Source organism: Lepidochelys olivacea (assembly GCF_965140295.1).
Source record: "Lepidochelys olivacea isolate rLepOli2 genome assembly, chromosome: 1".
NCBI classification, from domain to species: domain Eukaryota; kingdom Metazoa; phylum Chordata; order Testudines; family Cheloniidae; genus Lepidochelys; species Lepidochelys olivacea.
This window is the reverse complement of record NC_140411.1, coordinates 245847351-245874262: the sequence shown is the minus strand read 5'-3', so window position 1 is coordinate 245874262 and position 26912 is coordinate 245847351. Positions and strand designations below refer to the sequence as shown.

General features: G+C 44.4%; 1 protein-coding gene across 1 annotated transcript in view; it reads right to left on the bottom strand.

Annotated features, from left to right (window-relative positions):
* Positions 1 to 22505, bottom strand: part of RESF1 (retroelement silencing factor 1) — a 54833-nt gene extending 32328 nt beyond the window's left edge. The window contains 1 exon segment of the mRNA XM_084623542.1: positions 22201 to 22505. The gene's annotated coding sequence lies outside the window, so the exon portion shown is untranslated.
* Positions 22506 to 26912: the final 4407 nt, after the last annotated feature.

Below are 26912 nucleotides of genomic sequence, written 5' to 3'. Positions count from 1 at the left end.
AATTAACAAAACCCAAGTTGATAGGCAAGATTTAACATAGGCCAAAACACTTAGGTTTAGTCATTGAAATCTTTATTTCAACATAAAAGCAATAACTACTTACACATAAGTCCCTGCAGAGGTATGAAGCAGGATTGAAGACAAGATGGAGGAGCTGCAGCAGCTTTTTATATTCTTTCGCCATGTGGTCTTTCTTGCTTTGTTCCAAAGACAAGCATTCCATCACATGGCATGGAAAAAACCTCAGAGTTCTGTCCATAGGCATGTCCCTGCATACCTTGCTGAGTCACAAGGTGTGTCTGCCTTCTCTCAATGGGTCAGTTGTATAGCTGATGGTCCTTAATGGGCCATCAAGCAGGCTAGGCAGAGATGACACCAACTTGTCTGGGGTGTCACCCAGAAGCATGGCATAAGTTTGAAATACAGACAACAAAGAGCCAATACTTATATCTTTAAATATAAAAATGATACATACAAACAGCATAATCATAACCAACAAACCATAACCTCATCTTAGACACCTTATTTGACCCCCTTTATACAAGATTTGATGCCACTACAGGACTGTGGTTGCAACAATGTTCTATACAGTCCCAGTTCAAGTCAATAACATCACACCCCCAATGCAAAATTAATGCAGGAAGGGATGATACAAACATACCTGACTGCATCCCAAGAGCTCCCCATCCTTGGTTTTGTCTTACTACAGCTAGTATGGGGTGAGAAGCCATACTAGTGTATAACAGAAATGGTTTATCAAAGTCATGTTCAGTAACATGATTGAATCTCTTTACAAACGCAAGATAAAACTTGGTTAGAACAATAGCGGATTGAATCTGCTTTTGAAGCATGGTTCCTGCAGGTCTCATGTGATCTTGCCAAGAGCTAAAGAACATAGCTACTTTATCCATACAAGCTCTGGCAAATGTTTGAAACACAATTAACATCAAGTCAATGTAGAAATTAATGTTGTCCATAGTACAGAAATCTTGGCATTTAACCATGAAAGCAATATGGTAGAGTGCCTCAGTTTCCCCTTTCATACAGCACATCAGGTTTGGAATGTCTTTTCCCCTGTGAAAAGTTCCAAGACTTTTTACAGGCATTAACTGTGCAACAGTAGCACTACAAGGCCTTTTAACATAAAGTGTGTTCTTATGTATCACGCTTAACGTGTTCAAGGGATTTTCCAAAAGATTAGGCACATTGCATACTTTTACAATTCTTGGTAATAGTAACACATTAGTTACAAAAATCACCATTAACAACAACATATTTATTGCCAGTGTCCATCGACGATCATGTCTGTCTTGCCACACCTCTGGCTCAATACCATTGGGGTTTGGACCTTTTAGGGTCACCCTGTGGCTTCCCTTTGAAAAAATAAGATTTGTTTTCCTTTTTGTTCTGTAGGATTAAATCTTGATCTCTCTTGCTTAATAGAATTCACTGGCTGATTGGGTGTGCTCTCTATGTTAACACCTATTAGCAAGTCTTTCCTCTCCAAGCCAGACAGGTAATTTGCATTACCACAGACACTAGCTTTTATATTCCTAGCTGCTACCAATTTCAAGACTGGACACTCATTCTTCCCTTCAACAGGATGGGGTTCTTTCCCCCCACACCTTTTTCTTAGAAGGTTGAAAACTGAAATTTCCTGCTCACAGGAATTCCTTTGCTGGCTAGGTGTGTTCACCAACTGCAGACCCTGAAGCACAGACTGCTCACTTAAAGAATTAGCATGCAGACAATCCTGTCCCAACACCACTGTCTTCCCAACAAACTAGCCACAAACAGCCACTTGGTCATAGGGCTGTTTAAATTCCTTAACAACCTTTACTCCATCTGAGACCTTCTCAAAGCTATTCACACTGGATCTTTCAAAAGGAAAGTCAGTGGATCCATTCACCACAGATAATTTCTGGCTGTTTGGAACTGAAACTTCCTTGATTAACTCACTTTCACACCCTTCAGCTACAGCAAACTGCTTGCAAAGACTACCATGAGGATTCCTTTCCCCAGGAACTTCTTTAAGCGACAATTCACCCCTCACAGAAATTTTGCCTTTACCCTCTTCACCTACAGCTTGCTCTAAAGGAACACTTTTCTGAGCACCAACAGACTCTTTCTGGGTCTCACTTACATCCAGAATTACCTCTGGCCCATCAGGTGGATTCCTACACAATCCCCTTTTGGGCAAACGTATAAACTTCCTAGATAAAAGTTTAGAAGCATTCTCCTTCCCTTTGCCACCCACAAGTTCATGAATCTTTCCCTTCTTGCTACAAGTTTCCACATCACAATCAAATCACCTTTATGCTCTCCTTGTGCCCTGGCTAGGATATCGCCCTGATTAGACCGAATTCCTATACTCTTTCCCAACAACACATTAGCAACAGGTAAAACACAAGCACCAGAATTGTCTGGTCTCTGGGATTTTGCTAGGACACTAACTGGATGCAACCTAGTTACAGTGCCACTCTCCCTTGCAGACACAAACTTAGTACCATTCCCTTCCTGGGCTTTAGTTGAATCCAGAACCAACTCTGAGACAACTGCACAATTCTCAACCATCACAGGCTGAAAGGCACCTTCTGTCTGCTCCACAGACAAAGAAGAGCCAGAGACACATTCTCCTTTACCAGACACACAGCTTGGAATCTCATTTCCCTTGTCCCAGCACACAGGGCTGTTCATAGACAACTGGTTGGAGACCTGGGTAGCTCCCTCCATAGGCAAGTCAATACCACTGACAGACACAGGTACATTTCCTTCGCTGTCACAATTCTCCACACAGGCAACAGGTAAGGTACAGGGGGGACACTCATCTTCCACTATCCTCGCCTTCCCAAACTGCTGACTAGACAAGGCCATCAGCTCACAAGGCTCCCTAGGCCTATCCAAACTTTCCTTATCAGGCACATTGCCACTCCCCACAGATAAACTGCTGCTCTTCTCACTACTTCCAGCAAATCACAATTACCGTTTTCAGGTTCACTTTTACAAGCTATACTAGCCAACAATCCATTATCCATCAAAAATCTACCCTTTCCTTTCTCATTTAGGGTTTTAACCTGACCATCCACTTTAATCTGCTCCTGAGAAACATTGTCCTGACCAATGAGTTCTTTCTGTGCTTGATCTAATTCCAGATTCACTTCTGAGACATTAGACAGACATTCAGAAACTTCATTCACAGACAAACTGCTCTTTTCCTCAAACATTTGGAGAAACCCTCCCCAGGCAAATCATTGCCCATAACAGACACAGATTTAAGATAATTTCTTTCCTGTGACTGGCTACATGGACTGAACAAAGCTTGAATATTTTCCCCAATCAAAAGACCCTTAGGCAATAACTTCCTTACACCAGCTATAACTTCATGCTTAGTACCATTCCGTTCAAGGTGGATTCTAGCTAAAGGAACACTTACAGTAAACTCACAGAGAACAACAACTTTCACTGTCTGATTTGGTAAGTAATCTTCCTCTTTGACTAGATCTGCTTTAACAAGAATGATGTTAGAAGCCATAATTTGCCCTAAACAGCTTTTACCACTGACTGTTACACTCTCTATGAATTTTTCATTACCATTCCCAGACATAGCATTGGCACAATTTATGGAGCCACCCTCTACTGAACTCACAATAACAGCATTTACATAAAAGGTGGCAGTGTTGGGGTACATTTGGTTATACCCAGACAACTGCTCAGAGTTATACAACACACCAACATTGTTATATACTGGACTTTCAAGAGGATACAATTTCTGCTGTTCTTCCATTGCTTTTTTGACTTGGAGCTGAAGTATTTCCACTTTTGCCTAAGCTTCTAGTTCCTGGAATCTAATTTCTGCCAGTCTTTGTTCATGCTCGAGTTGCAGTTTACCTGCTGCCTTTTGCATTCCAATTGCTTTTGCAGCTTCTGTAGCATCAGGTAAGGGCTGTGCTCCTGCCTTCTGATCACTGGCCATTAACAGATTTCTCAGTTCTTGATTTGTAGCCTTCTTTCTAAAGCTTATCCCCTTTTCTGAACACAAATCTTCCAGGGCTTTTTTGCCAAGGCCCTCATATGCTCTTCGCTCCCCATTGCAACTGCTTTTTAACCAACCAAACTCTCAATACCAAAATTCAAATTTGGATAGCGTGGAGTTCTGACCCAAAGTTTAATTGACCTAGTTCTGTGGATCCTTGCACGAGTACGCCACTGTAACGAAGCTGGTTCTGGTGGGACCCAACAGAGTGCCAATTCAGGACAAATTGCTTAAAGCAGGACAGTTACAGCCCAAGGCTGGGGTTACTATGCATACCAAGGCAAACCAAACAGAGAAGACTTTGGTCTCACCCCACTGGCTAACCACAAGTCACATAAGCAATTCCCTTAGACACTCCAGTTTCCCAGTATCTCCGCCAGTGCCACTCTTTATGGGGATGAATGGTTATGAAAACCAATACCCCAGTAAAAGAAAAAAGGTTCTCTCGATCCCAAAGGCCAAGCCCCAGACGCAGTGGTTTGAGCTTTGGCCTGCTAAACCCAGGGTTGTGAGTTCAATCCTTGAGGGGGCCATTTAGGGGTATGGGGCAAAAATTGGGGATCGGTGCTGCTTTGAGCAGGGGGTTGGACTAGATGACCTCCTGAGGTCCCTTCCAATCCTGATATTCTATGATCAGATGCAAGGTCAATATACAAATCAGATCTTACCAATCCTTTAGAATCTAAAATCTAAAGGTTTATTCATAAAAGGAAAAAGATATAGATGAGAGCTAGAATCGGTTAAATGGAATCAATTACATACAGTAATGGTAAAGTTCTTGGTTCAGGCTTGCAGCAGTGATGGAATAAACTGCAGGTTCAGATCAAGTCTCTAGAGTACATCAACAGCTGGGATGGGTCATCATTCCTTTGTTTAGAGCTTCCGTTTGTAGCAAAGTCCCTCCAGAGATATGAAGTAGGACTGAAGACAAGATGGAGGAGCTGCAGCAGCTTTTTATATTCTTTCGCCATGTGGTCTTTCTTGCTTTGTTCCAAAGACAAGCATTCCATCACATGGCATGGAAAAAATCTCAGAGTTCTGTCCATAGGCATGTCCCTGCATACCTTGCTGAGTCACAAAGTGTGTCTGCCTTTTCTCAATGGGTCAGTTGTATAGTGGATGGTCCTTAATGGGGCCATCAAGCAAGCCAGGCAGAGACAACACCAACTTGTCTGGGGTGTCACCCAAAAGCATGGCATAAGTTTGAAATACAGACAATATAGAGCCAATACTTATATCTTTAAATACAAATTTGATACATACAAACAGATAGCATAATCATAACCAACAAACCATAACCTCATCTAAGACACCTTATTTGACCCCCTTTATACAAGATTTGGTGCTACTACAGCACCATGGTTGCAACAATGTTCTATATGGTCCCAGTTCAAGTCAATAATGTCACAACAGCTTTTAAATTTTACTACACAGAAGAAAAATGCAGCTTTTAACCATCTTAATTTAAATGAAACAAGCACAGAAACATTCTCCTTACCATGTCAATTTTTTAAACTTTCTTTTTTTTTAGTAGTTTATATTTAGCACAGTTCTGTACTTGTTTTTACTGTCTCTGCTGTTGCCTGATTGCATATTTCCAGTTCCAAATGAGATGTGTGGTTGACCAGTCAGTTCATAACTCTGGTGCTCGTAACTCTGAGGTTCTACTGTATTTTCATAATGTATCGCTTTTCTAATTCATTTCCACTGATCATGCATGCTGACCAGGCCATCTACCTACAGTGACTTAGTAAGGACTTCCTGTTTTTTGCATAATAGCCCTTTGGCAATACATTCTGTACATCCATTGTACTGATAACTTCCTCTTATCTATAAAATATCCTCCAACTTGGATACGTTCTATGGTCAAAACATCACCTTGGTCCTACGCCACAGCTGCAAGCATCAAGCAAGCTTACATAAGGACAAGTCAGTGAGGCAACACGCATGCCAAACAAAGACTAGGCCGAAACTAGCCAGCTTACACATAAGTAGCATCTTGGCCCCAACAAAGTGGCAAAGAGAATGTTACTCACCTCATGCAATAACTGAAGATCTCTGAGACGTGTCCCCCTGCGAGTGCTCCACTTGAGGTTCAATGCGTCCTAGCACTGCTGATCAGAGATTTTCGGTAGCAGTGCCAAGTTGGGATGTGCGTGCACAGCAGCTGTCTGGTTGTGCCATTCGCGATTCAACCAGGGCTCATGCGTCCCAATCCCCTCAGTTCCTTCTCTACTGTAGAGTCCTTACTGCAAACTCTGAAGTAGAGGTGAGGAAGGTGAGTAGTTGAGCACGCACAGGGACACATGTCTCTAAGAACCTCAGTTACTGCACAAGGTGAGTAACCTTCTCTTCTTCGAGTGCTGCCCCTGTAGATGCTCCACTTCAAGTGAATGTAGAGCAGTGCCCTCATGAGGATGGAAGGGACTTTGGAGTGGAGTTCGTAGCTGAGGCTAGTATAGTGAGACCTAGACGTGTGTCCAAGCTTGAACCGAAAGCGATTGCACAGTGGTTCGCAAATGTGTCTTCAGAGGCCCAGGTGCCTGTCCTGCAGATGCCCAGAATGGGAACATTGTAGACAAATGCTATGGAGGTAGCTAAAGCTCTTGCCGAGTGGGCTCTGATGCCCAGAGCGGCTCCACTGTTGTGTAGTGAACAACATGTATGGATACAGCTGGATGTCCATTTGGATAATCTTGGTGTCGATATGGCAGAGCCCTTTGATTGTTCTGTGTTTGACACAGAGTCTAGGAGATTTATGGAAGGGCTTCCTTCTGTCTAGGAAAAAAGCTATGGCACAGTGCACATCCAATGTGTGCAGGATTGCCTCTTGAACATTAGTGTGTAGTTTTGGGTGGAATGTAGGTAAATGGATTCGTTGGTTGAGATGGAATGAAGAGAATATTTAGGGCATAAACTTAAGATGTGTTCTAAGGGTTGAAGAATATTGTATATGGTGAGTGAGCCATGAGAGCCCCTATTTCAGTAATTCTTTGTGCCTATGTAATGGCGACCAGGAATGCCACTTTCATAGATAAGTGAAGTAATGAGCACGTGGCTCAGGGTTCAAAAGGGAGCTCTGGTTAAGACTTCTGAGAACCAGATTTAGGTCCACTGCAGGCATGGGTTCTCGGATGTCTGGGTATGTATTCTGTATGCCCATTAGGAAACGCTTAATAATCGGGTGGGCACATACCAACATCCCGTCTACTCGTTGATGGAATGCTGGGGTGGCCACAAGGTGAACTCTAAGAGAGCGCGTAGCGAGCCCCGAGTTTTTCGGGGATAATAAATAATCCATGCTAAGCGTAAGTGGTGCCTGGTTTGCAGGTATTTGTTTGTTTTGGCACCATAGGAAGAATCTTTTCCATTTCTGGAGGTAGATAGTGTGTGTGCTGTGTTTCTTGCTTTTTAACAACGCTTGTTTTACCTGTTCTGAGCAAATTAGTTTGTCAGGGCAGAGCCATGCCTTCAGGTGAAGTCTCTCTGGGTCCGGGTGGAGGACTTGACCATCGTCCTGAGAGAGAAGATTCCATAGACGAGGGAGAGTAAATGGTTTGCAGATCACCAAGCATGTCAGGGCCATGCGGGTACTATGAATATTATTTTGGCTTTGTCCATTTGTATTTTGTGTATAACTCTGGAGATCAGAGGTATTGGTGGGAATGCGTATAGGAAAGGAGCATTCCATTTGATGAGGAAAGCTTCCCCAGGGATCGTGCTCTTAGTCCTGCTTGTGAGCAGGACTTTGGGCATTTCTTGTTTCTTAATTGCACTGTTAAGCAAGAGACTACCAACTGAAATGTATTAAATATTTTGGATGTTTTAATACATTTTCATATATCTTGTATTCTGCGTAACTGAAATCAAAGTGTATATTTTGATTACAAATATTTGCATTTTAAAAATGATAAACAGAAGAAGTAGTATTTTTCACCTCATACAAGTACTGCAGTGCAATCTCTTTGTCCTAAAAGTACAACTTACAAATATAGATTTTTTGTTACATACCTGCACTCAAAAACAAAACAATGTAAAACTTTAGAGGCTACAAGTTCACTCAGTCCTACATCTTGTTCAACCAATCGCTAAGACAAACACTTTTGTTTACATTTACAGGAGATAATGCTGCCCTCTGCTTATTTGCAATGTCACCAGAAAGTGAAAACAGGCATTTGCATGGCTCTTTTGTAGTCGGCATTGCAAGGTATTTACGTGCCAGATATAATAATTTTATTAAGATAATGTTGAAGTAAAAAGAAAACGGTACAGAGTTCAAGCATAGAAGTTTCTGGTTATCAGAAAATAAGGTAAAGATTATCAAGTGGTGCGAAATTCGGTTTAGGAACGGGTGCCGTAAGAAATACATAATCTGCAATCTCCCCAATTGGGGGTAAAAGTTTAACCGGTCAAAGTACAGACATTGAGATATGGGGGTATGTTGTCCATGTAATGGCTATGTTCAGGTGTGGAGTATAATGAGTGGATACGATGATGGAGATGGATCTACCCTCATTTGGTGGGATTTAATGTTCAGTGAGTTTATGGTTCCAGTTCATATGGTCCACTGGAAAAAGTCTGTCAGTCCCTCTCCAATAGCTGATGCACGCTGTCGTACCAGCTCACACCACCTGGTACTGTCAGTGGCCGGTGATGTGTTCGATGTAGATGTCCCTGGACCATCGGATGGTGTCTGAGACCATGAGGCGCCGCATGAGCTATGCGTAGCATCAACCAATCCCACAGGTCCCCAGCACACGCTTGTTGCAGGGGTCCCAAGTGCCCAGGGCTTCGACGATCAGGGCATCCATCTGCACCACGTAGCCCTTCGCTCTCAGGGTGTCGGCCAGAGGGGCGTATTTTTATGCCCCTTCATGATTCGGCCACCATTCCAGAGGACATGATTCCATGCTGATGCTCGTTAAAAAAATGCGTTAATTACATTTCTGACTGAACTCATTGGGGGAGAAGTGTATGTCCTCTGCTCTGTTTTACCCACATTCTAGCAATCTCCAATGATGACCCAGCATGTTTGTTTTAAGAACACTTTCACACCAAATTTGACAAAATGTAGAGAAGGTACCAATATGAGATTTCTAAAGATAGCTACAGCAATCAACCCAAGATTTAAGAATCTGAAGTGTCTTCCAAAATCTGAGAGGGACGAGAGAGGGAGCATGCTTTCAGAAGTCTTAAAAGAGCAACACTCCATTGTGGAAACTACAGTACCGGAACCACCAAAAAAGAAAATCAACCTTCTGCTGGTGACATCTGACTCAGATAATGAAAATGAACATGTGTCGATCCACACTGCTTTGGATGGTATTGAGCAGAACCCATCATCAACATGGACGCATTTCCCTGGAATGGTGGCTGAAGCATGCGCATCTAGCACGTAAATATCTTGCGACGCCGGCTACAACAGTGCCATGAGAACACCTGTTCTCACTTTCAGGTGACATTATAAACAAGAAGCAGGCAGCATTATCTCCTGGAAATGTAAACAAACTTGTTTGTCTGAGCGATTGGCTGAACAAGAAGTAGGACTGAGTGGACTTGCAAACTCAAATTTTACATTCTTTTATTTTTGAATGAAGTATTTTTGTACATAATTGTATATTTGTAAGTTCAACTATCATGATAAAGACATTGCATTACAGAACTTGTATTAGGAGAGTTGAAAAATATTATTTTTTGTCTTTTTACAGTGCAAACACTTGTAATGAAAAGTAAATATAAAGTGAGCACTCTACACTTTGTATTGTGTTGTAATTGAAATCAATATATTTAAAAATGTAAAAAACATCTAGAAATATTTAAATGTATTCTATTGTTTAACAGCGAGATTAATCATGCGATTAATTTTTTTAATCACGTGGCATCCCTAGTTTATATAGAACATACACATGACATTGTCCGTCAGGATCTTTATCATCTTGCCTCGTATGATAGGGAGGAAATGTAGGCACGCATTGCGGACCACGCAGAAGTCGAGCAGGTTAATGTGTAAGAGTGTTTCCGTGGGGGACCACTTGCCTTGGGTTGTACGTTGGTTTATGTAGACTCCCCATCCAATAGGTGAGACATCTGTTGTGATTTGTATGGATGGCAGATCCTGTTGAAACGGGATGCCTGAGCAAACGTTTATTGGTTTCTCTACCATCATAGTGAATGTAGGACCTCTGGGGTCAGCATGAGTCTTTTGTGTAGGCTGTGCTTTCATGGAATATACACCGAGTTCAGCTATCCTTAAAAGCAGCAGACGTGTAGTCTGGCGTGTTTTACAACAAAAGTGGTGGCCGCCATAGAGCCCAGGAGTTGTAGGCAGTTGCATGCAGACACCCACACGCTGTCTGACATCACCAATATGAAGGAGGTCAGCGCTGTGAATTGGGGCATTGGTAGCCCTAACGTGTGAAAGAGAGAGATTATTTGTCGAGCGGTGTGTAAGGGTTCCGTCCTGGTAGGATCTTTTAGTAGGCAATTGTCTAAGTATGGGAAAATCAGTATTCCCTGTCTGCGCAGATGAGCAGCTACCACTACTAGGGTTTTGGTAAAGACTCATGGAGTCACTGACAGTCCAAATGGCAGTACTCTGTATTGGAAGTGATCTTGTCCCACTGTGAATCGTAGGAATCATCTGTGAGCAGGATAGATAGTAATGTGAAAGTAAGTATCGTTGTAGGTCAAGGGCTGAGAACCAGTCTCCCTTTTCCAGCGCTGGGATGATTGAGTTAACTGTGACTGATTTGAATCTGTGGTTGCGGACAAATTTGTTGAGTTTTCTGAGATCTAGTATGGGTCTCCAACCTCTGTTTTTCTTCTGAGTCAGGAAATAGTGGGAGTAAAACTCTTTCCCTCTGTGTTGTGTTAGAACTTGTTCTATGGCCCCTAATTGTAGAAGGTGATCTACCTCTTCTCTCAAAAGATGCTTCTGAGAAGGGTCCCTGAAGAGGGACAGGGAACGGGGGTAGGTAAAAGGGATGGCATAACCCATTTGAATGATCTCCAAAACCCAATGGTCCATGGTGATAGTGGCCCACATATCGTAGAACGGTCGGAGTCAATAACCAAAAACTTGGGTTACTGGTTCTATTGACGCTGGTGGTCAGGGGAAGTCCGTCAGACCCTCGAACAACGCTTCAAAATTGCATCGTTTGAAGGTGCTTGGGACATCGCAGCCTGGGATTGGATAGGGCGACGTCTCTATGGTCTGTGCCTTTGGTTATCAAAAGACCTCTGTTGTCGCTCTCCGGTTGTGTCTCTGTTGCACTGGTGAGGTTGCTATCTCCTACATCTGTTGTGGGGGTGGGGTATAGATGCCCAAGGTTCGGAGTCTTGTTCAACAGTCCTTCATTGAGTGTAGGACTTCATCTGTTTTTGCCGAGAATAGTTTTTCCCTGTCAAAGGAGAGATCCTCAACTTTAGTTTGGAGGTCCTTTGGAATTCCAGAGGATTGTAGCCAGGAGGCCCTCCTCATGACTACTGCTGTAGCTGTTGTGCAAACAGCTATGTCAACGACGTAAAGGGACGCTTGTAAAGCTGTCCTTGACACAAGTTGACCGTCAGTTATGGTGGACTGCAATTGCTCCCTTCTTTCTTCTGGGATGTCTGCCACAAATTTGTTGAGTTTTTGGTAATTATCATGGTCGTATTTCGCTAGTACTGCTCTGTAGTTGGCCATACGAAACTGAAGTGCTGCCGATAAGTAGATTTTTCGACCAAACAAATCAAATCTCTTCAAGTCTTTGTCATGTGGAGTGGCTTTATAATGGGATTGTTTCCCTCATTGGTTCGCCGCCTCCACCATCAAGGAGTTTGGCTGAGAGTGTGAAAATAGGAAGTCCATAACCTTGCTGGGCACATAATTTCTATCCATCCTTTTGCATGTCGGAGATATGGTTGCTGGTGTTTGCTACAATAATTCTGTTCCCATCAGTGTGCTATTAATAGGTAGCGCAATCTTAGTTGAGGATGCTAAGTGTAGGATTTTGAGGAGCTGATGTTGGTTTTCAGTCACCTCTTCCAGCTGGATGTTCTGGCTTTGCGCCACCCATTTTGAGTAACTCTTGAATTGTTTTGAGTCATCTGCAATGGTGGGTGGGGGGGTGGCGGCATGACTGCCTAATCCAGAGATGAAAATGAGTTGTGAGTTGGTGATTGTTCTTGGTTATTAGAATCATCCAATTCCTCTACAGAATCCTCATGCATCTCTGTGCTCAGTAGACTGCCCATGGCTCCCACTGTGCCCATTGCATTTGGAATGGCATGGGGGGGTGGGCACTTTCACAGGTCAGCCAGCCATGGGGGCATGTTCCTGTGTAGACGTTCCCTACCTGAGGAAGAGTAATGTCCAGAGTAGAAGTCTGCCTCATCAACATCAGTTTCCTCGTCACTGGAGAATCTGGAGGCATTTGGTGAGTCCGGTTGTACTGGTGCCATTGGCAACGGAGAACTGTTGGTTCTGAGTATTGGTGATCCCCATGTGGATGAAATTCTGATATCGGCTGAGGGAGCACAGTGCCATGCTCTTATGTATAGAAGCCTGGGAGATCGATCCTGTCCGCTTGTGCATGGCCTTGACCAGTGCCAACTTAGTGCAGTCAGGTCTCGGCTCCGTAGTGTGCAGCACCGCTGGAGGTGGCATAGCTAGCTGAGGCGCTGTCAGCACCATGTCCTTCTTCAGAGGTTGACTTATGCCCGCAATCCTTATCTCTGTCAGCAGAGATCCCGGTACGGATGGTGCCGGAGGCACTCGGAGCATCAAACACGTTCACCCTGCTGGTCGTCGGCACTGCAGTTAGCGATCTTGGTGGAGACTGTTTTCTCTTCAATGGTTCTCCATGAGCAGGAGATGTCTCCCTGTTCTTCAACTTTCTGGAGGAGAGAGTACTCGATCTGTCCAGGGAGGAGGCACCTGGAGAATCCCCTGATGGGGTTGTTCCTGAAGCAAACAGGGGTATGAGGGATTTATCCATAAGAATAATTTTGACTAAGAGATCCCTGTCCCTCCTCATTCTGGCTTTAAGATTGCTACAATGGGATCATTTCTGGGGAATGTGCTCCTCCCCTAAGCAGTGGACGCACTGTGAGTGTCCATCGGAAACAGACATCACATCCTTACAAGAAGCACATCTTTTAAACCCAGGAGAGTCTGACATTTTCAGAATCCAACTTCAATTGGGGAACTAAAAGAAACAGAGGGGTAACTCCCTTAGGGAGGGGCTGTTTTTTTTAAAAGGGGAATTTAACTGATTAAAAACAGAAATCTAGATGAACAATGAACTAACTATTGAGGATTAAACTTAAGTATTTCTAACTCTTTCCTAGATGATTTTGTGACACTGCCATTGGAGCTCTGTCTGCAGCAGAGGATGGTTGAGAAGAAACTGAGGGGGTTGGGCGAGCACTGGTTGAATCGCCAACAGCACCGCAAGACAGCTACTGCGCACACGCAACCCAACAAGGCACTGCTACTGAAAATCTCCAATCAGCAGTGCCGGGATGCACTGACACTTGAAGTGAAGCACCCACAGGGACAGCACTCGAAGAAAAATACAAATTTCTTCTATAAACCTAGTGAACAGATGAATTAGAGACTGTTCTGATCTCAGTCACTGTTTTGTTTTTCCCCTTTTCTGTTTAACCATATTTGATATGCAATATGCTTTGGATTCTGTAAAGAGCTTTTCTCTAAAGACACCAAAAGTACTGAACTGAGATTTGAATTGCTGAGTTGGCCAGGCTATAAAAATTCTGTCACAACTGATTAAAAAAACATTGTAGGTACAGTATCCATGTCAGGTCCACTTCAATAACGAATATACAGATACAATGCATGAACAGGATGGATTAACAGGTTCAGCTAAATACTTAAGTTATAATATAATCTTTGTTCAACAAAACATTACTAATTATTATTTGTATGATCATAGCACCTAGAAGCCCTAGTCATGGACCAGAACCCCTCTGTTTCCAGCGCTGTACAAACATCACAACAAGACAGTCCCTATTCCAAAGAGCTTACAGTTTAAGGGCTTGTCTTCACTGCAACAGTTAGTTTGAGTTAGTGCATTCCGAGTTAGCCTAGCTCAAGTGTGAGCAACCACACTTCAAAACACTGGAGCTACACAGAGTGATTTGGTTAGCAGCATATATTGACTGGATTAACAGTTGAAGAGTTGTCCAAACTTGAGTTGTTGCATCCTCTCTGCATTAGTAGCTCAAGCATCAACATCACTTGAGCTTTACTAGTAAATATTAATTTTATTATTCTTTTGTACACTTCTTCTAGCATTTGCAGTGCTTGCCAAGCCACCCAACAGCAGTTTCATCAGCAGAATGAAGGGCCCTAAGCCTCCCATGAAGTCTAGTTAGTGGACATTCGTTGACAACATGAGCTATTGACTGACGGCAGCGACATTGACAACGTGGGCCATCGTGCAGACCCAAGCGTAGAGGCTGGCTGCGCGTATTCCTTGGCCAGTTTGGAACCTGCTCAACAGAGTCCAAAGCTGACATGGAAGGTCAAATCCCAATTGTCAAATGGTTGGATCACTGACAAGCAAAAATATTTCAAACATCTTTAGCTAACCACTCATTGTGCCATGGGGTAGCTGCTGACAGCTTCCAATCTGGCAGTTGAGACTACAGTGGATGCCTCAACATAAATTGTGCTTTGGGGTGACTGAAGATGTCCATATACAATGGGAGATCAGGACTGGCACATAGCTTTTCCACCAGTCCACCTGTAGACTCTCCATGATGAACATGTGGAGGAACTATGTTGCTCAGAACTGGTAGCCATGAATAGGAGTGGGGCGCAGGATGCCTGTGATGATGCACATGGTCAAGTTCAAATTCAATGTCGACCAATTTACTGTGAGGTGAATGACACCACACAGGGGCACAGTATTCCACTGAGGAACAGCGCCAAAGCCAATGTGCAAAGTGTACACTAAACTGTCATGATTCTTTGGTCAAAGAACAGAATCCTTATCGTGCAGCACTTTGTTTTAGACTGAGCTAGTGTGCGACTAGTCGTTAGGAATGTGCGTACTCTATAGTGCGTACTCTATATACTCTTTACCTTAATCTTGCTAATTTAATCCAGATGCCCAAAAAGGGACCCTTAGCAAAGTAACATAGGATGTCTGTTACTACAAATGAGTGACTTAATGAACAAAGCATGTGACTGATATGGAGTTACGATCAAACTATGTTCAGTGATGGTTAAGAGATTTTATTTATGAAGTAATCACCCACTGACAAATGTTTTAACTTACAAAAAATTGCTTTCTATTACAGTTGCACTTAATAATAATGACTGTGTTAAAAATCCCTGAAGCTTATCAATCATGTAAGCTGTATTGAGAATAATTTTAAGGGTCATTTCTAATGCATAAGTTTGGACATATAGAAATGACACTTAGACAAGCAATGCTGGCTTTAGCCTAGTTTGCTTAACATGAGGGCAATGTTGCCTTAGTGACCTTGTTATTAAGCAAACCTGCTTACAGTTGTAGCTGTAGGTAATGATGTCCTATACATCACTATAAGCACCACTTCTTTAATTCCTTATTTTGCAGGGTGGATTGATTAAATCAAAGCAATATTTAAATGCCTCAACTGAAATTAATTTTAATCATCTTTTCCATTTGTATTTCAGTTATTTTCTACAGGTACATTCTCACTGGTTGATATAACTATTAAAACATGATGACTTACAACTACATAGAATCTTTACACTAGATTTGGTACATTTTTTTTTTTATATCTAGGAGGGTACACCGTAGCTATACACATGTATTTAAACTAGGACTGTCAAGCAATTAAAAAAATTAATCACGATTAATCGCACTGTTAAACAACAGAATACCATTTATTTAAATATTTCTGAATGTTTTCTACATTTTCAAATATATCGATTTCAATTACAACACAGAATACAAAGTGTACAGTGCCATGCAAATGTAAACAAACTGCCTGGCAGCCTGCCAGCGGATTACCCTGACGGGCTACCTGCGGGGCATGTGCCGCAGGTTGCCCACCACTGATTTAGACCATCCCTGACAGATGTTTGTCTAACCTGCTCTTAAAAATCTCCAATGATAGACATTCCACAGCCTCTCCTATACATACTAGTTTAGAATTTAAAAAAAAATTTAAAACCTTTTTTCCCCCAGGGATTGTTACCCAAAAACAGGTTTTGGGAGCCCCTAGAATAGCCTACCTATTGCTCCCTTAATCTGTCCTTCCTAAAGTACAGGTTTCCAGGTTAGTTAAGGAAATACTTGAAGGACAGAGATACAGCCTTCCAATAAATGATAGGCAATATTCCTTCCAAAACAAGGCACCTTTTTATTAATGCAACTAATAATTTCTAATACAGTAATAACCTAAAAACCTAAATAAAATACAAACCCCTTATTCTAAGCTAAAAAGCATTTTAAACCGCAGTAACGTATACAGTTCAAATGATTTTAAGTGAGTGTGCTCTTTAACAGATGGCCAGTCTGTTACAGATCGCTGACACATATACATCTTTATTAACCTACACACACACTATAATATTTTATGCTATACTACGCTACACTATAATTATCACAAGCAAGCTTACTATCCGTTGATTTCTGCTGCAGCCACTTGGTTGCCGTCAGCTTCAGGAAGCTATCAGCTTGACTCTGCTCCATCCCAATCGCTTCAACTCCTCTGGGAGCTCCTGTCCTCTCCATCCCAATCTTCTCCCTACTGCTCTTGCTGCTCCTGAGTGTCTACTTTTATACTGTCCTGTCAGCTATCAGTTCCTTACTGCACATGGTCACTGACAGTTGTTTACTTCAAAGTTATGACCTGCTGAACTTTCACTCACTTGGCTTTCTGCCAATGCATTCTGGCTTTCTGCCAATTTTATGCTGTTTACCTAGTTTGAAGTTCAAGTAATCAATTGTCAAGTTCAGAAAATATCTTGTGACCTGTGGTGACCTCTCTTTTTTTTTTAAACTACTTTAACCTACCTTCTGCCCTTGACCTATTTTCAGTGACCATGTGACTCGCAGCATCCAATGGTATGTGACATGCAACTTCTAACAGAAGAGTGACTTTTGCTTATTCCAAATGGAAGCTAGGGACACAAAATGGAGTCTGAGGAATTTCTCCAATATCAGAATGGCCTTACTGAAGTTTTCTCTCATGTTTTAACCTTATTTAACTTACCTAATCAATAAGCTAATAACAGCAGTAACTATTTAATCATTACTTATACTCCTGGGGGAATTCTGCACCAAAAAATTAAAAATCTGGAACAGGTTTCGGGGGGGAGGGGGAGGGACACACACTTTTAGGGAGCTTCCCCCATGCAGACCCTGGCTGACCCCTAGCCTCTCCCAATCAGTCAGGCACGTGTCCTTCCACCCCCACTCAAGACACCCACTCCCCCCATCCCCATGTGGCCCTGCACCCCCTTCCTCTTTCCCCATGTGTCTCTGTGCCCCCACTTAGCCCACTCCCCCATCCTTATGTGGCCCTGCCCCTCTGCCCATGTGCTCCTGCGCCTCCATTCCCATTCAGTCCCTGCCCCAGTCTGTCCTCCCCCACTAGCCCTTATGAGCCCCTGTGACTCCCCAGCAGCCCCACACTGTCCGTCTCCCCACAGCCCCTGCCTCTTGACCTGGCCCTACAGGTGCTGTGAAGAAGGCTCTGCAGGCTCTCTCTCTTCCCTAGCTGGCTGGCAGCAGCTGCTGTGTTCTATCACCCTCTGGTGGACAAAAGATGGAACTGCAGCAACTTTTCAGCAGAAGCTTTTTCTGTGCAAAAAATTAAAAATATGTGCAGCTCATTAATTATGCGCACGTGCAATGGCGCAGAATTCCCCAAGGAGTATACTGAGACCATCTGTGGCCATAATTATCTCTTAATGACTTGGATATTAATCAAGTCATTACTCAATGGCTTGTTGTTACATTGATTATAGAATACATCTGTTATAATAAATGTTCCCTGCCCATCTGGTCAATTACATTGCCCATTTATGACAACCACCAACTTTTGTTAACTAGTCCTTTCTCCGCCTCTGGACTATGTCAGCAAGGTCAGGATAAGGTGAGTGGATATTACAGTACAGTCCTACTAATGATAACAGATGTTAGTCTCACAGTAGCTCCATTTAAAATAAAGCACTATTTTAGACACACTGTGAAGGAAAAATCTAGTAGGCCTAAACTAATAGGCCTAAAACTTTGGTCAAGCTAACTGTGTATATAAAGCATAAGAAGAGAGTGAGGAAAATTCCACTGAGGGGCAAATAGCAAAAGCACAGCTTAAGAAATGTAACCATAACCGCTAAAAGTTAGAAAAAAAGTTAACCACAAAGGGAACACCTGTCAATAACAGGAAAAGCTTAAAGAAAAGGAGTACTTGTGGCACCATAGAGACTAACCAATTTATTTGAGCATAAGCTTTCGTGAGCTACAGCTCACTTCATCGGATGCAACAAAAAGCTTGTTTTTTGCTAAACTCCAAGTAAGGCAAAGCTACTGTTGAAGCTTGCACTATATGCCAAATAAGGAAAATGCTGTTGAAGGAAGTGGGTTTGGCAAACTGTGGTTTTCAGCAATATAAGCTCCTGTATTTCTGTATTGTTTACGCCAGAGAGCTCCGGCTGACTCTCCCTGTATGCACATGCTTGAATAAAGCTGGCCTCATGCTTGTTCTGAACCAAACACAGCGCGTGGTTAATTTTCCACCACAACACTTCAGCCAACACAGCAAGAATTCTGGAATTTTTGGCCAAAGAATCGTGATCTTAATACATGTAAGCAATCATAAAAGATTAATATTTACTATCACTGGTTTACATAATTGGTAAGCTGAAGACACCTGTTTCAGGGATAAGGTCAGCAGAAACCATTGTGGTCATCTAGTCTGACCTCCTGTATAACGTAGGCCAAGAACGTCCTCAAAACAATTCCTAGGTTATATCTTTTAATAAGAAGATCCAAACTTAATCTAAAAATTGTGAGTCATGGAGAATCCACCACAACCCTTGGTAAAATGTTCCAATTATTAGTTACTCTCACCATTAAAAATTTACCCCTTATTTCAAGTCTAATTTGTCTAGCGTCAACTTCCAGCCATTGAATCGTGTTATATCTGCCTCTACTAGACTGAAGATCCCATTATTAAACATTTGTTCCCCCTGTAGATTCATATAGACTGTAATCAAGTCACCGCATAACTTTCTCTTGGTTAAGAAGAATCAACAGCTATTAGCCAAGAGAGTTAGGGATACAACCCCAACCTTGAGGTGGTCCTAGATCTCTGACTGCCAGAAGCCAGGAGGTGAAAAACTGGGGAAGATCATTCCAACTGCCCTGTTCTGCACACTCTCCCTGAAGCTCTGGTACTGGCCACTGACAGAGAGAGGATACTAGGCTAGATCAACCATCGGCCTGACCCAGGTTCTTAGAGTCTATCACTATCAGGCATGCTTCCTAATTCTTTTATTATTCTGAGTGCTCTTCTCTGAACCCTCTTCAATTTATCAATATCCTTCTTGATAAAATAATGTATTGTTCAACCATAAAAGATATCTGTAGCCATATCATTATGACAAAACATCTGTTAGAGTGCTTCCTGATAAACTAAAAGCATCTCTCAAAAGATCATTACTTCATCAATTTCAGAAAACAGCTACCCCCTTTCCTCAATCACAAGTAGCCCGTTTCTGGCCATCTGGACACACTTCCTAATAGTCACTGGGTCAGAGGACACACAATCTATCACTAACAATATGCTATAGTCAAGCAAAATTCAGCTTATTGATAACACAATAGGGCAGATAAAGTTAAGCTTCAATACAAAGAATTATAAACACAAGGCATGGTGGGACTCTGGCTCACCTACAAGAATCAAAGCGTAGTCATAAGTTACTATGGTGAAGTTATTTTTTTTAAAGTCATCCTGTGGGGCTAGCTAGAGTAAGGAAGCCTGTTATTAGCTCAATGGTCAAAAAAACAAAGGTTGAGAGGGCTGTACAACTTGGTTCTTAAGACTCACAATCTTCAGCATTCCAATAGCTTTCTGAGCACAGACCAAGCCTCCTCAGTGTTTATTTGTAGAGAGAACCTTCCATTGGCATGAGAGTGAGTTTATGGAGCAATTTTTAGTGATTCTGTTCTTGTATTTCCTTTTTCCGCTACATGCTTTGGCCTTGGAAATAGCATTAACTATGTTTTCAGAAAAAGAAAAGGAGGACTTGTGGCACCTTAGAGACTAACCAATTTATTAGAGCATAAGCTTTCGTGAGCTACAGCTCACTTCCTCAGATGCATATCGTGGAAACTGCAGCAGGCTTTATATATACACAGAGAATATGAAACAATACCTATTCCCACCCCACTGTCCTGCTGGTAATAGTGCACTTCAGAGAATTCCAGTTCATCACATCTGTGATGCTAACAATTTATATCCCTTATGATGAAAGTTCTCTTCTTCTTTAGCTCTACAGATGGGTTTGGTAGTTCAGTCACACCACTCAGCTTCTGGGTGTCCCTTCTAGCCAAGCCAGAGTTTTATATCCTCACAGTATAACCTTAAATGTGCATTAACGGTTCTAGGCTGAATCATAAATGCAAGTCCTGAATGGACACACCATGGTATTGAGGGATATATGGAGATCAGCATGTCACAAAAACTGATGACTGGGGGATTTTTACTTACATCGCCAAAGTTACCATCTTGAATTGAACATGAAAACATCTTTGGAAATTATATTTTCCTTTGTGTTCAAAAGAATTCTAATCTGCACTAGTCTATAATGGTTCTTATGTCAGGGTCACCACCTTTGTATCTGAGCACAGTCTGACCAGAACAGGAATCTGAAGGATCTGCCCCCTCCCAGGTGAGTGCCCTGGGCTATGGCAGGTCTTTCTAGTCTCTCTGGTTGAAGCTGTTCAAATGTGTATAAACAGTTGAAGGAGTGTTAGAAGAGTAAAACTAAAGTGATATCTCCAAGACAAAACATGGAACTCAAGTTTTAGAAATAGTGGATATCTCAACACCATCTATTCTAAAGATACTATGCACACTAAATAGAAAACTTTTAATTGTGTATGTGAAATTATCAAACAAAACGGTTAGTGAATTGAATTACTTTGTAGTCATGCTAACCTTTATTGTGGAATCCAACTAGTAGTTCAGTTGTCCTAACCTGTTCTTTTTATATGCAGAATAGGTCAAAAGCAAGATGCAAGTTGTGTTGCTGTTTGCCAAATATAAACTGGGTGCTAGGCAGCTAATGCAGATGTCTCTGTGGGCTACTGACATCTAAATGCTGTGCACAAAACCACTGAATCATTCCATTTAAACTATCTGAACTAGTACCATCCAAATAGATATGCATTAAGTTCTGTGTAAACTCCGAACAGGTTTGAATAACAGGAACACCAAAGTGTCATTATTTCCTTAGTATACATGGACAATAAACTGTGCGTGTGTATTTTGAGTTACAATTGATCACTGCGTTTCCCTACACATACCCCCTGAAGACCGTAATGAATAACTGCGGAGCATCGCGCACCCAGGCGGCTAACCCCTGGGAAATTTATATCCTTTGTGCGATCCCAGGGGGCCCGTTTGAGTAACAGCAACGCAACACGGGCTGGAGCAGGCATTAACCTGGCGACACGCCTGGGCCCCAGGCTCTTTCCCTCGGCACCGGCTACACGGAAAGCCGGGAGGCGCCGCTCCCTTCCGAGGAGCGGAGACAAAGCCCCCACCCCAGCCGCTGAGAACCAACCCCTGTTCGGATCGGCGGCTCACAGGAAGCCACGAGGCCGGCGGCAAACACTCCCGGCTGCGAAGCGTTGGGCGGAGGCAGCTCCCCGCCCCCGGCTCCCTGGGGCCGCTCACCCTTCCCCCCACTAGGGGGGCCCCTGGAGCCGCAGACAGCGGCGGAGGCTGATGACCCCCAGCTCCCTCCCCTCTCGGAGGAGCAGCGACGCCCCCCCCCTCCACCGGGGCAGCGAGGCTGATACGCCCCCCCTCGGTTCAGCGAGCCGGGGCGGGGGCGGGGGAGGGGGGGGGAAGGTTCCTCTTGCCCAAGTGCCCCGGAGCCCGGCCGCCGCCGCCACCTCTCCCGCGCGCTCCCCAGCCGGCCGCGCAGGTACCTGAGCATGTAGCGGGCTCGGAGAGGCGGGCGCGCGGGACGGACGGTCCCCGTGAAGCGCAGCCGCCGGCGGGAGCTGGAAGGAGGCGCGGCCAATGGAGTTGTTGGGCCGGAGGCGGGGGGGCGGCGCGGGAACCGTTCTTGGTCCCCAGAAAGCGCGAGACGCTGCCCGAGCGCCGCGTTCCAACCGGGTCCCGGACTGACCCGCAAACTGCCCGGCCCCGCCCCGTCCGCCTGGACCCGCCCCCAGGAGCGCGAGGCGCTGCCTCGGCTCTGCTCGCGCGCTGCCCGGACGCCGCCTTCCAACCGGGTCCCGGACTGACCCGCAAACTGCCCGGCCCCGCCCCGCCCCGTCCGCCTGGACCCGCCCCCAGGAGCGCGAGGCGCTGCCTCGGCTCTGCTCGCGCGCTGCCCGGACGCCGCCTTCCAACCGGGTCCCGAACTGACTCGCAAACTGCCCGGCCCCGCCCCGTCCGCCTGGACCCGCCCCCAGGAGCGCGAGGCGCTGCCTCGGCTCTGCTCGCGCGCTGCCCGGACGCCGCCTTCCAACCGGGTCCCGAACTGACTCGCAAACTGCCCGGCCCCGCCCCGTCTGCCTGGACCCGCCCCCAGGAGCGCTCGCCCCAGAGGAGCCGGCGGCGGCAGGAAAACTGTGTCTCGCGCGGTCCTAGCGTCCTCCGTATTCCAACCGCCCTCACCCGCACCTTGCGAGCAGAGCCCAGCGCCAGGCACCCGCGCGCTGCTTCCCCCAAGCCGAGCGAGGTGGGGAGGGGCTGCCGTCTGGCCCCAAGGCTGCCCTGCAGCCGCCCCGAGTCCCGCAGCCGCGGTGGGGGGGGGAGCTGCTGAGCCAAAGTTTATGGCGGGGGAGCGGGTTGGGTTGCAAGCAGTGAAGAGGCTTTTGCAAGGAACTGGAAATTGTTCAGCAAAGAGGGGCCCCCCGCTGATGCAACTGGGCCAGTTGATCACTGAAAACAAAAATGTGAAATAAAAATATTGGGGTGGGGGCATTTCTCTTTCTTTCCCCTCCCTCTTTCCCTCCTCCCCCATTGGAATAAGCCCAGCAAACACTAGGGGTCGGTTTGGTGAAAATTCATAAATTTGCAAATAAAACAAAACCCCCTGTTATTGTCGTTATTGATTGACTGCAGAAAACAAATAACAAGGGGAAGGGACCTCAGCTACACACTGGGCTGCAAAAGCACTTAGTCCAGAATCAGAGTGGCCTGGCCACGCTGAGAGTTACACCAGTGTTGATGATAATGGAACCAGAGTTCCATAATGCTTTGACCTAGGCCAAAGGAGAAGGAGGAAAATACTGTCTGAAAAAGCAATGTTGCAATGACAATTTCCATATAAGGAATGAAATTATGCTAAAAGACTACAAAATCAGTTCTCACTAGCAGTTGCATAAAAAGTGTACTTTGCTTTATTTCTGTAACTACAAACATAATTGAATACGGTGTTTGTGTAACTACTATAAGACAGTAGCTAGTACTAAATAAGTGAAATATATGTAAAGTGCTTTGTATGTATGCTAAATTGTATCACTTTGGAGTGCATTGAAGATGAATACTTTTAATTTCCCTACATGCAGAAAGCTTAGCAGAACCTGTCAAACTATTGGGAAGAAGGAAGATCCTGGGAACTACAGGCCAGTCAGCCTCACCTCAGTCCCTGGAAAAATCATGGAGCAGGTCCTCAAAGAATCAATCCTGAAGCACTTGCATGAGAGGAAAGTGATCAGGAACAGCCAGCATGGATTCACCAAGGGAAGGTCATGCCTGACTAATCTAATCGCCTTTTATGATGAGATTACTGGTTCTGTGGATGAAGGGAAAGCAGTGGATGTATTGTTTCCTGACTTTAGCAAAGCTTTTGACACGGTCTCCCATAGTATTCTTGTCAGCAAGTTAAGGAAGTATGGGCTGGATGAATGCACTATAAGGTGGGTAGAAAGCTGGCTAGATTGTCGGGCTCAACGGGTAGTGATCAATGGCTCCATGTCTAGTTGGCAGCCGGTATCAAGTGGAGTGCCCCAAGGGTCGGTCCTGGGGCCGGTTTTATTCAATATCTTCATAAATGATCTGGAGGATGGTGTGGATTGCACTCTCAGCAAATTTGCGGATGATACTAAACTGGGAGGAGTGGTAGATACGCTGGAGGGGAGGGATAGGATACAGAAGGACCTAGACCAATTGGAAGATTGGGCCAAAAGGAATCTGATGAGGTTCAATAAGGATAAGTGCAGGGTCCTGCACTTAGGACGGAAGAACCCAATGCACAGCTACAGACTAGGGACCGAATGGCTAGGCAGCAGTTCTGCGGAAAAGGACCTAGGGGTGACAGTGGACGAGAAGCTGGATATGAGTCAGCAATGTGCCCTTGTTGCCAAGAAGGCCAATGGCATTTTGGGATGTATAAGTAGGGGCATAGCGAGCAGATAGAGGGACGTGATCGTTCCCCTCTATTCGACATTGGTGAGGCCTCATCTGGAGTACTGTGTCCAGTTTTGGGCCCCACACTTCAAGAAGGATGTGGATAAATTGGAGAGAGTCCAGCGAAGGGCAACAAAAATGATTAGGGGACTGGAACACATGACTTATGAGGAGAGGCTGAGGGAGCTGGGATTGTTTAGCCTGCAGAAGAGAAGAATGAGGGGGGATTTGATAGCTGCTTTCAACTACCTGAAAGGGGGTTCCAAAGAGGATGGCTCTAGACTGTTCTCAATGGTAGCAGATGACAGAACGAGGAGTAATGGTCTCAAGTTGCAGTGGGGGAGGTTTAGATTGGATATTAGGAAAAACTTTTTCACTAAGAGGGTGGTGAAACACTGGAATGCGTTACCTAGGGAGGTGGTAGAATCTCCTTCCTTAGAGGTTTTTAAGGTCAGGCTTGACAAAGCCCTGGCTGGGATGATTTAACTGGGAATTGGTCCTGCTTTGAGCAGGGGGTTGGACTAGATGACCTTCTGGGGTCCCTTCCAACCCTGATATTCTATGATTCTATGATTGTGCCAGCTGCAGAGCCATACCAGGAATGACAGGAGAAGATGAATGATTTTGTTGATCCTTAACCAACACTCCTTCTGTACTAAGCTACGGCTAGTGTAGGATATCTTTACATTTGCTGACTTCTGGAAAATTATGTTCAAAACAAGATAAGAACCTGGTAAGAACTGTTGTGGAAATCTTGGGTAATGCATGGAGAGTTCCATCAGTCATAAACAAGTATCCTATATAGATAGGCTTGCATTCTTTTGAAACAGCCCTAGGGTATTATTATTACCTACAGTGGGTTATTCGACACTCAGACCCTAACACAGTGTAACTATTATTACGAATTATTCCAGTTAGGACACGTACAGTTCATTTCTAGGCTGAGGCAAACAAATAAAGACAAACTGCAGAGTATCTCAAAATTTGTAGGTTTATTACGCTCGAGCGTGGTACTGCTCCGTTAAGCGGAACGGGACCCCAATTACAGGTTACACACAGATTATATACTGTTGGCAAAACATCCTGCCTGTGTGCCTCGGGGGACCTAAACCAATAAACAGGCCTTCTCCTTATCTATTACCAATCCCCTGCAGCCACCTTCCCTATGCAAAAAAGCTGAAGTGGTAACTATTTCAGGCATGTCGGCTGGTTCCTGTCTCCTTTGTTTCCCTTATCTTGAAACTTTCCAGCTCTCCACCTTGAAGGATCCTTCTTTCCTTGGTACGTGATGTGATCACTTCTAGTTAATGGCCGAGAGGAAACCCAAAATGGAGTCACATATGCTAACTAAGTCGATTTCCCCTTACAGTCCCTCCTTTTCTTATGTACGTCAGTAAACTATATCGGGGCAGAATAACCTCAATGCAAGATTAAAATTTGCCGGCAGCACATACTACAGCATTGTAGGCATAAAAAGAATAATACAAAAACAGAAACAGCTATAAGAATGAGGTACAAAATATGCCTTCCCCAAGCCCCCAAGTCTGGCAGCTAAGAGGTGAGCCAACTCCAGGCCTCATGGAATCCAGTACTGGTGTCATCAAGGGTGACACAGTGAAGCGAGGTGGCCTGCTGCATAAGGGTGTGGATATCGGTTTCCACCCTGTGGTGTTGATTCACAAAGACACAACAGCTTGAGATAACAAGAGCACAAACGCCCCCCTGGTTTGCAAGGAGATAGTCCAAGGGTAAGCGGTTCTGCAGTGTGGTCTGAGATAACTGAGTCACCTCAATTCGAAGGGTAGACAAGGCGTCTGCGGTGGCATTTGCCATTAATTCTAAGGCTGCAGAAATATTAACTATAGCCTTTTCCAATTCACTCACCCCCTCCCAGGGCAAAAACCAACGAACAAAGGAGTGAAAGCCTGTAGGCCGTTCAGAGAGAGGGTTTAATGGGACATTTTGTCGGTTCCTCCATACCAGGTTCCGATTTTCCCCCCTGGGCCAGGGTCTGGTGTACGGCAACAGCGGGTACTGTGGCTCCTAAGGTGCATGTACCCCACCAACCTGCCGGGAGGACCTTATAAGCCATGTGGTTGCACAACCAGAACCAGCCTGATCCCTCAGGGACCAGCCACAGCGCCCTGGAATACTTGGCGGGACTTGCCACATCAGAGCTAATGCAGGTGGTATCATTGCACCCTACAAAGTTACCCACAAAAACTGTATTTTCGAAATTCTTACATCGTGACACACATAAAGCATAACTACCCTCGGC